The following is a 16,209-nucleotide window of genomic DNA, read 5'->3' on the forward strand; positions in this document are numbered from 1 at the left end:
TAATTGGTATAGAAAAATACAATTTTCCCGTACTCCAGTAGGAAGAAATCAACCACCGTAATCAGTATGAACGATAACTGGCGAAGCCGTTCGGAACGACATTTGTTCTATTTCCGTGGACCGATGTAAACCCACCTTAATCCGTGGAAAATAATACGAGCGAATGTACCAACGATAACTGGAATGTATATTCTGTTTCGGCGACTATATTTGGAAGATTCGTAAATTAGAAAAACGACTGGATATTGTTGACGTCGTACAATCCACGAAAAAAAAAATAAACACACACAATATTTTTCCCATTGTAACGTACATATATTGAAAAAAAAGATAAATAAATAAGAAAAAATAGAAGAAAAACAGTAACTGCTGTAAGTCGAGAAATCATCAATAGCATTGTCGATAATAGAAAGAGATAACGTAACTGAATGATAAAAAAAGGGGGGAAAAAGTAGTAAAAGAACGGCGATATGAAGTAGTCAGACTCCTCGTGCGTTGTACACGAAAGCTCTGACCGAGGCGGATGAGCGACACGACGACGGTGGCGGCGTCTGTGGTGGCGGCAGTGGTAATGGTTGACAAGTGGTGGGGGGTGACGGTGGTGAATGTGTCGAGTGGTGGGAGTAGGAAAGCTGCGTGGAGACGAAGCATACACGGCGGGTAGTAGCTGCGCGAGACGGAGAGAAAGGGTTTCGTTACGAGTGGGAGGAAGAAGGTAACCGAGGGTGGTTGGGTTGCCATGGTAGCTACCCCGGCCGGGGAGCAGACCCTAGTCTTGCCGCGGCGGTCGCCGAACGTGCAACGGCATGGTGTTCTTTATTTCTTGTGCTTGACTTCATTCACTTATTTCAATTAAATAACTGCCAAAGCATTTTATTGTTACTTTAAACAAAGCTTTTTATTATCATTTTATCCTCCATTCTCCTCAATCCCCTCCTATTTTTCCTTCATAGTAGATTCTGTGATGTTTTATTAAAATGTGACGAAATATCGAGTGACAAGACGAACGGAGTGATTAGGAGGAAGAAAAGAGGAAAGACAAGAAATATATATACATATATATGTATATGTATATATAGGTATACGTATATAAGTATATAGATATATATATATATATATACATATATATGTAAAAGAAGCTTGGACATACTTCGCGAATATACACATTATTACGTCCAATTCTTCATCTTCCTCGTTCTCATATTTTACTTCGATAAGAAGAATATTGAAGAGAAGAAGTGAAGAATCGTTTCTTCGAACGATCTGTGGCCGCGTGGCCAGACACTCTACGCGTACTTTCTACTTACCCAGGTGTCCTCGGATTGCTTGGTTTCGATACGCGATGGAGGATCGCGACGATCATGCTGGGACATCTTTGAGAATTCGATCTCCTGGGAGCGTGATTCCTCAAGCTCGCTAAAAGGTTTATTATTAATTACGTATTTCATATTCAATGATTACTGCCACCCACCTTTAATTTGAATTACACTTTTTTTGTATTCTCGAGAGATCATTAAAAAATCCAACACTATTTATTCCAATACTATGAAATATTTTCACGCGTGTATGTATACACACATCTACTTATGTGTGATGTATTTACATGCTCGTGTATACGTGTACGATCTGTTGTTGTTGTTTTATTATTAAAGGATTATTCAAACGTGCGAATGAAAGACTATATAGATATATTATCTCAATGAAATTATCTATTTATCTGGATAGATTTCGTCAAATTTTCCCGTCCATCATTGAATATTTAACTATCGCTATTTTCATCGAATAGACACTTCGTATAACACATATGTATTTGTATGTATATAATGCATATACTGCAGTATACGTACGAAGTATCTCCTTCCTTCACGGTGCAATCGGAGCCGTGGCAACTTTTAATGATCCCTTCCTTGCTATCTCGATACGACGTATACAGTCTATGCAACGTTTCTTCAAGACGATTTCAATAGTATATATTTTTATGCGCTTCATTTGTTGTTTATTGATGGTGGGCGAATGGAAATGGGATGGAGGCTTCATTATATCCTGAATTTTTTCTTTTGTATATTTTTTCTCTTTTCTTTATTTAAGATAAAAACACAACGATAGGACAAGGCAATTATAAGTAACGTTTTCTCTCTCTCTCTCTCTTTCTCTTTCTCACTTATATTAAATATTATCATTAATTTTAGAAACAAGGTTTACTTATGTACTTTACTGCGTCTATACGTATATATGTATATATGTACTTAGTTTAAAAGTAAAAAGTATCCAATGTCATGCGAAAAGTTGGCCAAGCGCATTTTCCAGAGTCAACGAGAAACGATAAGCAAACAACGGGTCACTATTACACGTTCGTGCTTGGAAAGGTGGATTTAAATATCCCGCTTAATTTCCAGCCGGATAAAAGATCACTCGACGACGGCGGGGGTTCTTCTAGATCAAATAAAGGTTTCCGACATTAAGTTTGCGGAACTTGGGAAAACCGAAGGAAGTAAATTAGCGTTTGCTTTTTAGTTCTTTCTTTTTTTTTAAATTCCTTTCTATCTTCTTTAATTTCTTCTTTTCTTTGTATTTATTTTGTACTCGTTCGAACCACGTATTAATACGTTATGACCGATCACGAACATACTCGTGATTGCACATGCAAGCAAATTATGCAATTATTAAGAAACATACAATTAAAGTTTAAGTATTTTGTATATTTTTTTTTTATTTGATTAAAGTTAAAGTAGTTGTTAAAGTTATATCTTATCAATTTTCTCTGTGCTTTCTTTTTATTTGTTTTTTTTTTTTTTTTATTGGAAAATATCTCTATCAGTTTTTTGTCGATTTTTATCGATGATTATACAGAATATTTGGGCTACTTGTACATTAGTAACTTATGTTATAATTAAATTATTAAAATATCAGATTTTGCAGGTGGTTATTATAATGTTGTTTATCGTGATTTGTAGTGCTTAATTTTTAAATTTTGATATTACAAATATTTTTCATTATTTTCATTATTTATATACACTTATTAATTTATAGTCATTATGAAACGCATTAGGGTTTTTTTTTTAATACAATTTTTATTATTTTATCTATCTTTTTTTCTTTTTCCTTGAAGAAGAACCTTTCATTTATTTTTATTTTCAATTTCCAAATGTCTCTATCGGTTTTTTCGTTTCCTATCGACGATACAAAGAATTACTTTTTTTTCTAGGTGTATATATATATATATAAGGAACTTGTAAATCAGGACGTTGATATCGTATCTGCAACGATCGTGAAACGGAGAACGTAGACAAAAAGAAAAGCAAGAGATTCTCTCTTTTTCATCTCTTTGAATCCACTCATCGCCTTAGGGCGATTTTTTTTCGCGGTTATAAGAAGAAGATACACTCCTCGCGATAGGAACGATACAAGGTTCTTCCTTTGGTCGACCGTGTCGACTTTATCGAGCGTCAACGAAGTCGGTTGGGTACTTCAGAAAAATAGACTACTTCTTCACGAACATTTCTACTTTTTATATTTTTTTCCATTCTTTTCAAGGATTTTTCAATAATTTATTGATACTTAATAATGTCGTTTTTTTTTTAATTAATTTTTTTTTTTGAATTAATAATTGGAATTTTCTTAAATTCAATAAATTGTTATTATTATATAAGAGAGAACTAGGGGAAAGGATAAAAGGATAATGATATGGAGATTTTAGATAAACTATTATCGATTTATCATAGTTAATTAATAAATAGATAAATAGTTAAATTATTTACAGAAATATCGATGTATTAATTTGTTACTTAAAATTTATACGCTTGGTCATAGAGGGTTAATATATAAATGATATTTTAGATACATTATTAACACTTCTACACAATTTTCAGTAATTATTTATTTGAATAATGAAATATTTTACAAATAGATAAAATCAAAATTCGATTTTCAAGATAGAATTATATTCAATTTTAAATAGATCATATTTATTTCACTGTATTACATTAGAAAATAGTTATTCGAGTATAACACTATATACGGTTTTTAAATAATAAAAATTATTTTTAATATCAATAATCATATCCTTATAAAAAGAAATATAAAAAATATAAAATATAAAAATAGATACCTAGACTATTGGGCACTCGTCTAGATTAATTACGGTTTATTACATGTTTAATTTTAATTATATAACGTTAAAAATGAATTTTTAATTAATTACGATTTAATGATGCTAGGTCTAGTTTGTGTTATAAAAAAAAATATATATATATAATGTATGTCTTAGTAATACATAGAAAACTCGGAACATTGATGATCAAGTTGCTGAAGAAGTCCTAATAAAAGGACGAAACGTTCAACAAGATCAAAACAATATGTTTTGATTTTTTTCACCTGTCCAACTTCCCTATGCTACAAAGTTTGTATAAACAATAAAATAAACTTAAACGAAAGTAACATATTTAAAAAGCATGATTCATTTATCGATTGTAAGCTTTAAATTCGATCGAACTATTCTTCTATCAAGAAGGACAGTTAAAGAATGACTTTTAGTGAAACAACGAATCGTTACGGGGTCGTTCTCTTCCGTTATTCGAATCCATGCAATCATTTCCATACGACGACGAGGAAAATGTGTGTGTATGGATTCTCTCAACGTGTACGCGTGTTCGTGAATGCTTTCCACCAACGGGAAGAAATCTCTGATGGCGGGAAGAAGGGAAGTCGGAAGGTGGAGAGGTGTCTGCTGCATCCATATGCATACATACATATATCTATATCACCAGCTGCATCCCTCTTCTTCTTCTTCCCCTCACCCCTTTCTTCTTTTTCCTCTCGTTCTTTCTTTTTCATCCCTTCACCCTTTTACCCCTTACTCTTCTTCTCTGTTTCTACAAATCTATCGGCTCGTGTGCTCGCTTTGCTTCAAGCTGCTCAGCTTGGTAATATGTTACGATTTTCATTTCGTTTATATTTCTTTCTCACCTTGCTTACATCTCTCTACGTATATGTAAATATATAAATATACCTACATGTATATTTGTTGTATATCTAAGAAATAAATTTACCGAATTGAATTTCATGGAACCGAGATTTTTCACTAGTCTCGTCGTCCTCGTCTCGTAGTCGTCGTTGTATTTCGTAGAAAATTTGTGAACGTGGGTGTATGCAAAAATCTCCGTTTAAAGTCTCTGTGTCTTTCTCTATTTCCATCTCTTTTTTTTTTTTTTTTTTTTTTTTTTTTAGCTTGTACTCGTGATATAAAGAAAATGAGAGATAGAGAGAGAGAGAAGAAAGGGGGGATGTTTGAGAAAAATTTTTATCCCCCTATCTTCATCCTCCTTCGAGAATCACGAGACTTTTAATTATTCTACTTGCATGAGAAAGCTTCTTCCTTAGACTTGTTTGTTGTTTCCCCTGGTGAAAACTACGTTGATAAAAAGGTATCTCAAGAAGTTAAAGGATAGAAAGAGAAAGGATAAGAGAGAGAGAAAAAAAATAACAAAAGAGAAGAAAATAAAATGAAAAAGCGGAGAGAAGTTTTTTGGTAGCTTATTTATTGAATCAATATTTTTTTAACATTATTGATCTCAGTATGTTAAACAATTAAGCAATCAATATTACTACAATTAATATGAAAACTGTATTTGAAAAATGTGTTTACTATTTATAATAAAATATCACTCTAAATAAATATTTCAACCTGTATTTTTGTTTTTATTATAATTATTGTAATCTGTTCTCAATATCTGTTTATTCAATGATTATATTTTATACTAAATATTAATTGTTGTAAAATAAATGAATTCGATTTATACGATAGAAATTCGAAAATCGGATTAATTCGAAATTTTTAAATCGAAAATTTATTTTGACGTAGACATTTTTTTAAATCGTCTTTTAATATTGATAATTTTTCAAATAAACAGTTACTTTTGTACATCTCATTTATTGGATAAGTATTAGTAAGTATTTTTATTTAATATTTGAAATCACAATTATTACTATTTATAATAAAATAGTAATAAATAATTCTGATACATCTTTAATGCAAGTCTCCTCTTACCCTTTAAGTGTGAACTTAATCCATTACCCACCACAATACGAAAATGCAAAAAAAATTAAATTTACTGTATAATGATATTCATACTAACCAAATAGAACTATTTTTGCAACAATTGTTTTTTTTTTATTTAAATATAAAAATTATTTTATATCATTAATAATTAGTGATTTAAAATAAAATAGTGAGAATTTTAATAATTTAATGAAGAAAGAGGTACGATTTGATAATTTTAACGAATATATTTCATTCTGAAGTTGCAGTTATTAACAAAAAAAATTTGAAAATGCGTCCCAAAAAAAGGCCATTGGCGAGTAATGGGTTAATGTGCCAATTTAAATACTTAACACTTTACCGACCGGTAGCGATTCGAGAATCCTATGCCCTTCTCACCGGCCACTCAGACGCATATCGTCCGAGACACCGGCTCGGTTTCGGCTTAGATTGTTGCGCGGGAATATATGCGCTTTTCTTATGCCCTAGTAAAATTGTACGCTTTGTGTTATTATAGGATAACCAAATTTAATAAAATCTTTTATTTTAATGATATTAGTGCTAAACAATATTTATCGGTAAACTCTGTGGAATAAAAGTCGATTAATCGACTACCGGTCGGTAAGCGCTGGGAACAAAAAATCGATTAATCGACTGCCGGTCGGTAAAGCGTTAAAGTAATAATTTGAGTTTTACACGATTATGAAAAATTAAAAATATCCAAATTTATATTCTTGAAGAAAAACTACAAATAAATGATGTATTGTGTCTTCAAAGCTACTATGACGAGTTTACTTGTCATCTCCAGGGAAAAATTTACAAATATTGACAAATTATTATTTATATTCAACGGAATATATTTATAAAATACTGATTCAAATATTCGTAAAATTCCGACGAAAAATATTTGAAAAATACCGAACAAATATATATATATATATGTACATGTATAGAAGGTTTTTGTAGATCCTTCGTTGAACGAGACTACTGGGGTTGTACGCGTGATTTGTCGTGTCTAGCTTGCGTGTCGGTGAGAATTCGATGAGCGGCCACTCACGTTCACGGTTCGTCATGCAATTTTTGGTTAACCACGCTTCTTCTTTGTGCACGGTGTGCGGCACACGTATTAAATGAAATAATGCGAGCCACGTCCTCAAAGTGAATTCCCCTTGTGTACGAATATTTTTTTTTTTATTCTTCTTTTTCTCTTTTTTTTTCATTTTTAATTATAGTATTACAGTTAGCTCTGCGCATCTGGTTTTATTTCTCTTTTCGTTTTTGATACATCCTAAAGAGATTTCAATCGCTTATTTTGCTTCAAATTGAATTTTTCCTTTTTTTTTATTTTTTAAGTTGTTGCTCAGGGGTTATTTCTTTATTTTTCTAGCGGAAATTACTGCTGATCATTCTTTTTTTATTTATCTTAACGTTTAGTGCAAGCAAATAAAAATACTGGAAGGTTTATTTTATGGGATCAAAATTATGCCTCGTTTGAAAATTGTTTATTTGTTTTTTCCGTTTCTTGGTTTTTAAAAAAGAAATTGAATTAACACGTTAATTGTTCGAAAACTTTCCTTTGCATTAGTATTCATTGAACGTATGTAGATTTTTAATTAATAGAAATGTATGTAGGTTTTGTAGAGGAGCCAAGCACTTGAAATCGATTTGTCGTATTTCCTTTTTTAAACACAAAGAATGCATTGTATATAGATTTTAATTAATTTCTTGTTTTTTTTTTTTTTTTTTTTTTTTCCGTTTCAAATCATCCGTTATATTTTGAATAATGTCGCAATCGAGTTTAATCAAATCTTTTTTTTCTTTGATCGAAATAAAAAAATGTACGTTTAATCGTAAAAATATTTGGATAGAAGCATTTGAAATAACTTTATTTGGATTAGGTAAAAAAGTTTCTTTTTAATATTCGAGTAAATGTATAAAGTAGGTATGGAAAAAATTTTGAAAAAATTTTAAAAGTAAAAGAATAAGAACACGCAAAAAAATTATATCTATCTACTTCTTGCTTCCAAACAATGATACTGGAAAATATAAAAGAGTTTTTTTCTTTTTTCAAAGTTTTTATCAAGATGATGCTTTTTATATAAAATATGCGTTTTATGCGCGTTTCACAAATTTGCTTATTTCATACGCACTTTCTAAATATTCATTAAAATCGATAGATCCCGTAACGAGTTTACATTTATTTAAATTTAATCGGAATGTCGGATTTAACGATGTTGATTTTACAAATTTTTAAACAAATGCGACTCGCCTAAGGGGGACACGTTGGTCGATTTTGATGATATTATACGAGAATATTCACAATACGCATGTACATTCGTTCTTATTTTATATATATTTTTTTTTAATCACATAACCGATAACCAAAACTTTGCTAAAAGTTTGTTTCGTATGTTTTTTTTTACTGTTGATGTAACGAAACACGCTTTTAGGTTTTTTTTAATGATTATTATCGTATATATACAGCAGATACTGTCACGTAATACATTGTTTTATAAATAATAATTTAAACATAAAAAAACATTTTTTTTGTATATTATAATAAATCATAATTATTTGCATTTATTCTTGTCGTTTATTTATTTGTCTTTGATAAACTTCTCATTTCATATTTCCCAACAAGTACGAATATATTGACGTGAATATCTGGTAAACTTGGAAACCAAGAAATTGGTCTTCCTCGATCTATCCATCATTGGGAATAATGGTACCATTTGATGGTAGATATAGTACCAATGGTACTATAATGATTAACCATTGTTGTATTGGTACCAGATAATGTACTGGACAACCATCTGATTGGATCCATAAATATTGACAGAGCAATAATGGAATATTTCCTATTAATTTTGGTTGCAATTCATTTTATATGAAATTGAATAAACGATTGTTCAATTAATCTTTCAGGTAAAAAGTCATGTCCGAATATACTTTTATTGCACATTTCAAATAGATATCTACAATGTTTTCTTAAAAGCTACAGTCTGTTTTCATTTCGTATTTTTGTTATAACTTTTAAATAAAGTATTTTAAGAGCTCATATTTATATAACATTTTTTTTACATATTTTGGAATATGTTAGTCAAATTTTTCAGATGATATTTGAGATAAAGCTTCAGTACACTCGATGAAGTAATACATAATATGTCCAATTAATCTTTCAGGTAAAAAGTGAAATCTGAATATACTATTATTGCACATTTAAAATAGATATCTACAATGGTTTCTTAAAAACAACAATCTATTTTCATTTTATATTTTTGTTATAACTTTTGAATAAAGCATTTTAAGAACCCATATTTATGTAACATATATTTTTTACATATTTTAGAATATGTTAGTCAAATGTTTCAGACAATATTTGAGATAAAATTATTATACACTTTATGAAGTAGTACATAATATGTTGAATTAATCTTTTAGATAAAAAGTGGATTTCAAATACACTATTATTGCACATTTAACCCTTAGAGCGCTATATGTGTATAAAAATTACCAGAGTCGTTAATCGACTCATACACGTGTTTGTTAATATTTATGTAAAATAATGTAATGTTTATATTAATTAATTAAATTATATTCACACAGAAACAAAACCTTTAATTATTAAATATAATTTATATTATTAGGTGGTTCGAAAAGTCGTTTCGTTTTTTGCTGACGCAATAATGGCATTAGTTGATGCAAACCGACAAATAGTAACACATGAGATCGATGAAAGGTTAAATTTATCAAATTCAACTATTTATGATCACTTGAAAGGTTTAGGTTTAATCTCGAAGCAAAAATTACCTTAATTTTTACAAAAGAAAAACGAAACGACTTTTCGAATCACCAATAGAATCTGGTTAATAATAAATTATTCCGCGTTCTTACGAAACATTTTAGTTAAAAGTATTCAGCACTCAAAGGGTTAAATAGATATCTACAATTTTTTCTTAAAAACAACAGTCTATTTTTATTTCGTATTTTTGTTATAACTTTTAAATAAAGTATTTTAAGAACTCATAATTATGTAACATATTTTTTTTTACATATTTCAGAATATGTTAGTCAAATTTTTCAAATGGTATTTGGGATATAAAACTTTTGTATACTAGATGAAGTAATACATAATAAACGAAAATTTTCGTGTACAGTATAGTACAGTATAGTGTCTAATCATTTCCTAGTGCAAACTATTTTCTCTCGATTTGATATGCTTCGCAACGTAATTGCCGTCCTTTCACGAATATTTCATTCCCTGCAGAGAATGGAAGCCCTAATTCCACCTGTCGCCTACAGGGGATAGCATTATTTCTACTTCTTCCTTTGAGCCAATTTTGCCACGTCGATTACAGAATGCGTTAGACCGTCTCCTCTTTCCCTATGGATATGTATGTATCTACTTTTCTCTCTCTCTCTTTCTATCTTTTTATTTTTCTTTCTCTTTTTCTTTATTTCACTTTTTCCTTTTCTTTTCTTTTTTTCTTTTTTTTTTTCTACCGTCTACTGCAGTAATACATATTAATACGGATGGAGGTTATGCTGCGGGCTTTGAAGGTAGAAGACTGTAGTTCATGCACCAGTCGTTTTCTTAACTTACACATACATAGATACATAGACGTATACATTAAGCATATACTTTAATACCAAGAAAAAGAAAGAAAAAAAAGGATATACGGATGAAAGGAAACAAAATATGTTGCATTCCCAATGATAGATGTATCTTCTTCTTCTTCTTCTTATTCTACTTCTTCTTCTACTTCTTCTTCTACTTCTTAAAGTTTTCTACGAGTTTGTCCTATCTGCAAGTAAACGAATAAATAATGCATTTTTATAGAGAGATACACATAAGAGTATAAGGGGTGGTGGTTGGAGGAGTAGATGGATATTTTTGCGAGAAGTTAAAAGGAACAAGAGTTTAAAGAGAAAAACAAAAGGGATTGAGAAAGTGGTGGTGGGAGGTAGAGAGGAGGAGATGAAAGTAGCTGGAATAGCTTTTTCTCTTTCTCTCTCTCTCTCTCTCTCTCTCTCTCTCTATCTCTTGCTAACATTCCGTGAACGTTTTCGAGGCAATATTACGGTTAACTTTATCGGTCAAGCGTCTTAAACGTTGGCTTTTCTTTATTACGTTTGCATAGTGCGAGGAAAACGAGTGTGTATGCTCAGGTCGTCGTATTCATTCAAACATATATGTGTATATATGTATGTATGTGCGTGCGTGTATGCGTGCGTGTGTTTGTTTTAGTATATGGAGAGGCAACGATAACGAATGTTCGTAATTGTATTGCGCAGGAGATACTTCTAGCAGGCAGGCACTCTTTACGCTCTAAATCTCCATGCGTCAACATTGCTTTTGCTAAGGGAACGAGGTGACACAAAAGGATAACATATCTTTCGCTTTGGAAAGAGAATATATGAACGTATCTTAACGTATCTTAACGATTCTGCTTTGCTTTTGCAGAAACGAGAGTGTATACGTGGATTTGTATGTATATGTATATGTATTTGTGTGTATATGGAGGAGATAAGTCAATAAGAACCGGTGTTTAAAATGAGCCCTCTCCTATTGGTTGATATCTGAAAATACGTTTTTATTTATTTTGTAGAATTGACATTGAATGTCAGTATGTATCCTTTTTTATTTAATACCATTTTTTTAGCAATGAAAAAACGAATAAACAGAAATTATAAAAGATTATTATTTGTTATTTGTTTTTTGTTTTGTTTTATTTTTGTTTCAAGTTATATGGTATCTATATTAAATGCTTTCTTAAAAATGGTACGTAATTTATTATATCGTTTTTCGTATAACTTGTGTATATGTGTGTACGTGTATTTGTATATGAAAGCTTATTATAAAAGGGACAGTTGCCAAAATCATTCTATTTTAAATATTTTATGTGATACGTTTTCTATTTAGAATAAATTTTATACAAGTTTATGTTGAAAGTATTATAAGGGTAAATATGTCAACCACTTTTTATTATTATTTCTTCGAATATGATTTTTAAGAATTATTTATTGTTTTTTTTTTTATTATTAATTTGGAAGAACAAAAAGTATGATTACGCTTTACATTTCAACTGAACTTTTGAATTATTACAAAGTATTGCATAAAAATTAATTATCAAGGATTTGATATCAATTGCAATTGATTTTTGAAAAATTATTTACAAAATCAAAATTTTTATAAATAGTTTTCTTCGTTCAATTATTTACAATTTTATATTTTTTTGAACGAATCAACGTATCCATTTTCTTTTGTTATTATTAATTTGAAAGAACAAATAGTGTGACTATACTTTACATTTCAACTGTATTTTTTTGAATTATTACAAAGTATTTTATACAAATTAATCAACAAAAATTTTATATCACTTGCAAGTGATATTTCTTTTAAATAATTTACTAAATCAAGATTTCTATAAATTGTTTATATTTTTTTTCTTTATCCAATTATTTACAATTTTTTATTCTTTTGAACGAACCAACGTATCTTCTTTTTAGATGAGTTTTTTCGTCACATACGGAAGACATGCTCGTGTTAGTGATTAGTTTAAGCAGGGATTCCTCCTCTCTCTAAACACACTTGACCCGTTATTCTAGGGGCTTCTCCAAGCTTTTTCTAAGAAATCGAGTTAGTCACCGTGCCGAGTAGTATCGAATCGTGTATTTCGCATACATGTCGTGCGTATGTACAATGAAATTGCAGACTAATTTTGAAACATATTCGTATAATTGAATTCGTTAGTTTTATTCTCTCCTGTTTTAGTTAATTAAGATATATTTACATAATTAGTATTTAAAAAGCTATTTTTAATTTTTGAAAAATATTATTACGTTGGTTGTATATGTTATGTACATGTACGTATATGCGTGTGCGTTTATATTTATAATTGAGTTTTTACAAAATAATTTATATTTATTTAATATATGTGCTGTTTATTAGTTTCATTTTATTTTCAAAAAGAAATTATAAATGTGTGTGAGTATTTTAATAGAAATTAAATTCAATATAGGAGTATTTTATTTGTTAATAATTTTAATTTGTGTGAAATTATTAAATTATATGCGTATCAGAAAACTTGAAAGAAAGTTATTATTTAAGTTTTCTGTAAATATTTCTTACACTAGAATAAAATTAATATGAAATATTAACCAATAATATTAATATAATTATATTATTTATATAATATATAACAACTATATTTATTATTTTTATTTGTTATAGAATATATTTAAGGTATTGTAAATATATTAACATATATATAATATTTAAATATAGTAAATATATTACTTATTATTAGTAATATAATAATATTAGATATATTAATATTAAATATTATAATAATATTATATATATATATATATATATATATATATATATATATATATATATATATATATATATATATATATAATTAATTAATATATAATATATTATATTATATTAATTATATAATTAAATTAATAATATTTAATACAATACTTATTATTATTAGTAATATTTGAATATAGTGTATATATATATTAAATATTTTTATATTGTTTTATTATTTATCAAATAAGTATGTCGAAGATACATATACCATCACAAAATAATTGAATATATAAATTGCAAAATTTATATTATATTTTTTTTTGTTTATTCCTAATTAATCATTTATTTTAATTAATCAAACAAAATTTTTCCTTCACCAATCACAATTGCATATGCAAGCATGCAATGCAATTTTTATTTACATCATCAATTAAAAAAAAGATAATTAAAAAAAATATACGTTTGAAAAATATCGAACATTCCTCGTAAAATGTTGCTAATAGGAATAATCTATCATGCGAAATAGCTACTTGTTATATAATGCGTTTAATTAGTTCGTTATCTATCAAAATAACGTCGTTTGCTAGCGTTCGTTTGCGTAACGATGATAATTACGACGAATAAATATATCAGTTTATCGTGCGGTTTATCGATGGAGAGATACGAGTGTGGTACGAAGGGTGGCGGAGTTAGGAAAGGGAAAGGGAAAGGGGGTGGATGAGAAGGCGCATCGACTAACTAGGATTGTTGTAGGGCTTGTTGGTGACGTTCGCATGCAACGCTGTCCGATGCAATGGTTCTTCTCTATTCAAACCATTATCATTGAACCGATAGATTCTAATATTTACAAACATATATATTTTCATATAAATCTGATATAAAATTAAATGATTTATTAAATAGAAATATATATATCCATAGAATTTTTCGTAATATGTGAAACCTGTTTTTAGGAGTGAACATAAAAACAATGGGAAAAAAATTTCGTATAAACGTGTGTGTGTCCTATTTTACTCTTTTTTTTTTTAAGTTATAGCCCACTTGTGTGTTCCAATAATCCACGACAGTATATCTTTATAAAAGATGTTCAAAATGACCATTCTAGGTTTGTATCTCGAGCTTGCAGCCATTGTGTTGCATCATCGAATTTCGTAGTTTTTTTTTAAAAAACTGCAGGTTTTGCGTCAAATCTTTTAACATTTTTCTTTGTATACATGCTCTCAAAGTTCTTTAATGTTTGCAATAGGTCTCGAATATACAATTGTTTTTAAATAATATTAAAAAACAAATTTAATTATGTACTTTTAACTTTAAACACACACATACAGCAAATAGAAAATAATGAAGTACTTGTAGTAAGAGAGTTAAGCATTGAAACTGAATTGATTAAACTGAAATGACTAAATTTAATTAACAGAATGTGTGCGACATAAAAGAAATATTCACGTGAGATAAAGAATTATTTAGAAATAAAAATCGAGGATTATCACTTTGAAGATAAATTGTAGCGGATTATTGAAACGCGAATATATTATGAAACACCATGAATATTGATTTATGTGTATTTATTGTAAAAAAATGTTATGATTATTCTGGTAATTTATTCTACGTTATGAATATTCTGCTAATGAATATATGTATGATTCATTTTTTGCATTTATTTGAAAAATTTTTTGTACATATTTTTAATAATATTTAAAGAATTAAAATTATACTTTTTAATAAAATGATGATAATGCAATGGTTTACAAATTGTGTTCCAAGCAATTTTCCCAAGGATTTTACGAATTATTATTTAAATATATTATACTATAATAATATCATTTGTTGTGTGAAAAATTTCATCTTAAAAAATTATTATTAAAACACAGAATTTTTATTACCATTTTAAATAGTATGAAAATATGAACGAATTAAAAATTGAGTTTTTTTATTAATAAGGGTGTTAAAATGGGTGTAATAAGGGTGTAAAAATATTTGTACACCCATAAGGGTTCTGTAAACTGCAAAAATTTTAAGACTTCTGATTTAATACAGTTTTTATTAATTTTATTATAAATTTTGTGGTTAATTATAAATAAAAGATTTTTTTCAGAAACAATATTTTTGAATATCACAATTAATAATCTTACAATTTTCAGAAATCAATTTGGAAATAGTATAAAAGTATTTGTACACTTATAAACGTTCTGTAAACCAAAAAATTTTTAAGACCTCTGGTTCAATATATATATATATAATGCATTTTTATTAAATGTATTCTTAATTTTGTAGTCAATTATAAATAAAAGATCTTTTCAGAAATCAATTTGGAAATAGTATAAAAGTATTTGTACACTTATAAACATTCTGTAAACCGACAAATTTTTAAGACCTTTGGTTTAATGTATCCATAATACAATTTTTATTAATTTTATTATTAGTTTTGTAGTAAATTATAAATAAAAGATCTTTTGAGAAACAATATTTTGGAATATCACAATAATTAATCTTACAATTTTCAGTTTTCCAATCAATTTGGCTTATTATTCCTAAAATCATCCTAATTATCCTAGAAAATAAATGAATAAAGTTATTGTATCAATTGTATAATTTATTTGTTGTTCCAATATTTTCTTTTTTTAAATATTAATTTTTTTCCTTAAGTTGAATCTGCACTTTTATTACGTTTTCCTAGCAATTGACCTCGTCTCGTAGCTGTCGATGAAATTCTAAGAATAGAGAGAAAGCTTTTTGTGATCGTGTCATGACATTTGTTGTATTTTCGAAACTCGAACGTATCCATGTACTCACGGACATTTTCTTCTTTCTATCAATATTTCTAACATCTATTTTCTATGTTTTGACA

The 16,209-nt window shown here is 28.4% G+C and overlaps 1 protein-coding gene across 2 annotated transcripts in view; it reads left to right on the forward strand.

Moving 5' to 3' along the window:
• Positions 1-636: 636 nt before the first annotated feature.
• LOC107064422 (dipeptidase 1) overlaps positions 637-16,209 on the forward strand; it is a 363,750-nt gene continuing 348,177 nt past the window's right edge. The window contains exons 1-2 of one of the 2 annotated variants that reach the window (XM_089174115.1): positions 639-1,079; positions 1,222-1,423. The gene's annotated coding sequence lies outside the window, so the exon portion shown is untranslated. Of the gene's footprint in view, positions 1,424-16,209 lie in introns of both variants that reach the window. The other variant, XM_089174116.1, reaches the window with a different exon arrangement.

The sequence above is a fragment of the Polistes dominula genome, unplaced genomic scaffold, assembly GCF_049000335.1.
Source record: "Polistes dominula isolate Pdom_NZ unplaced genomic scaffold, Pdom_raw_medaka contig_482, whole genome shotgun sequence".
In the NCBI taxonomy this organism is placed as follows: Eukaryota; Metazoa; Arthropoda; class Insecta; order Hymenoptera; family Vespidae; genus Polistes; species Polistes dominula.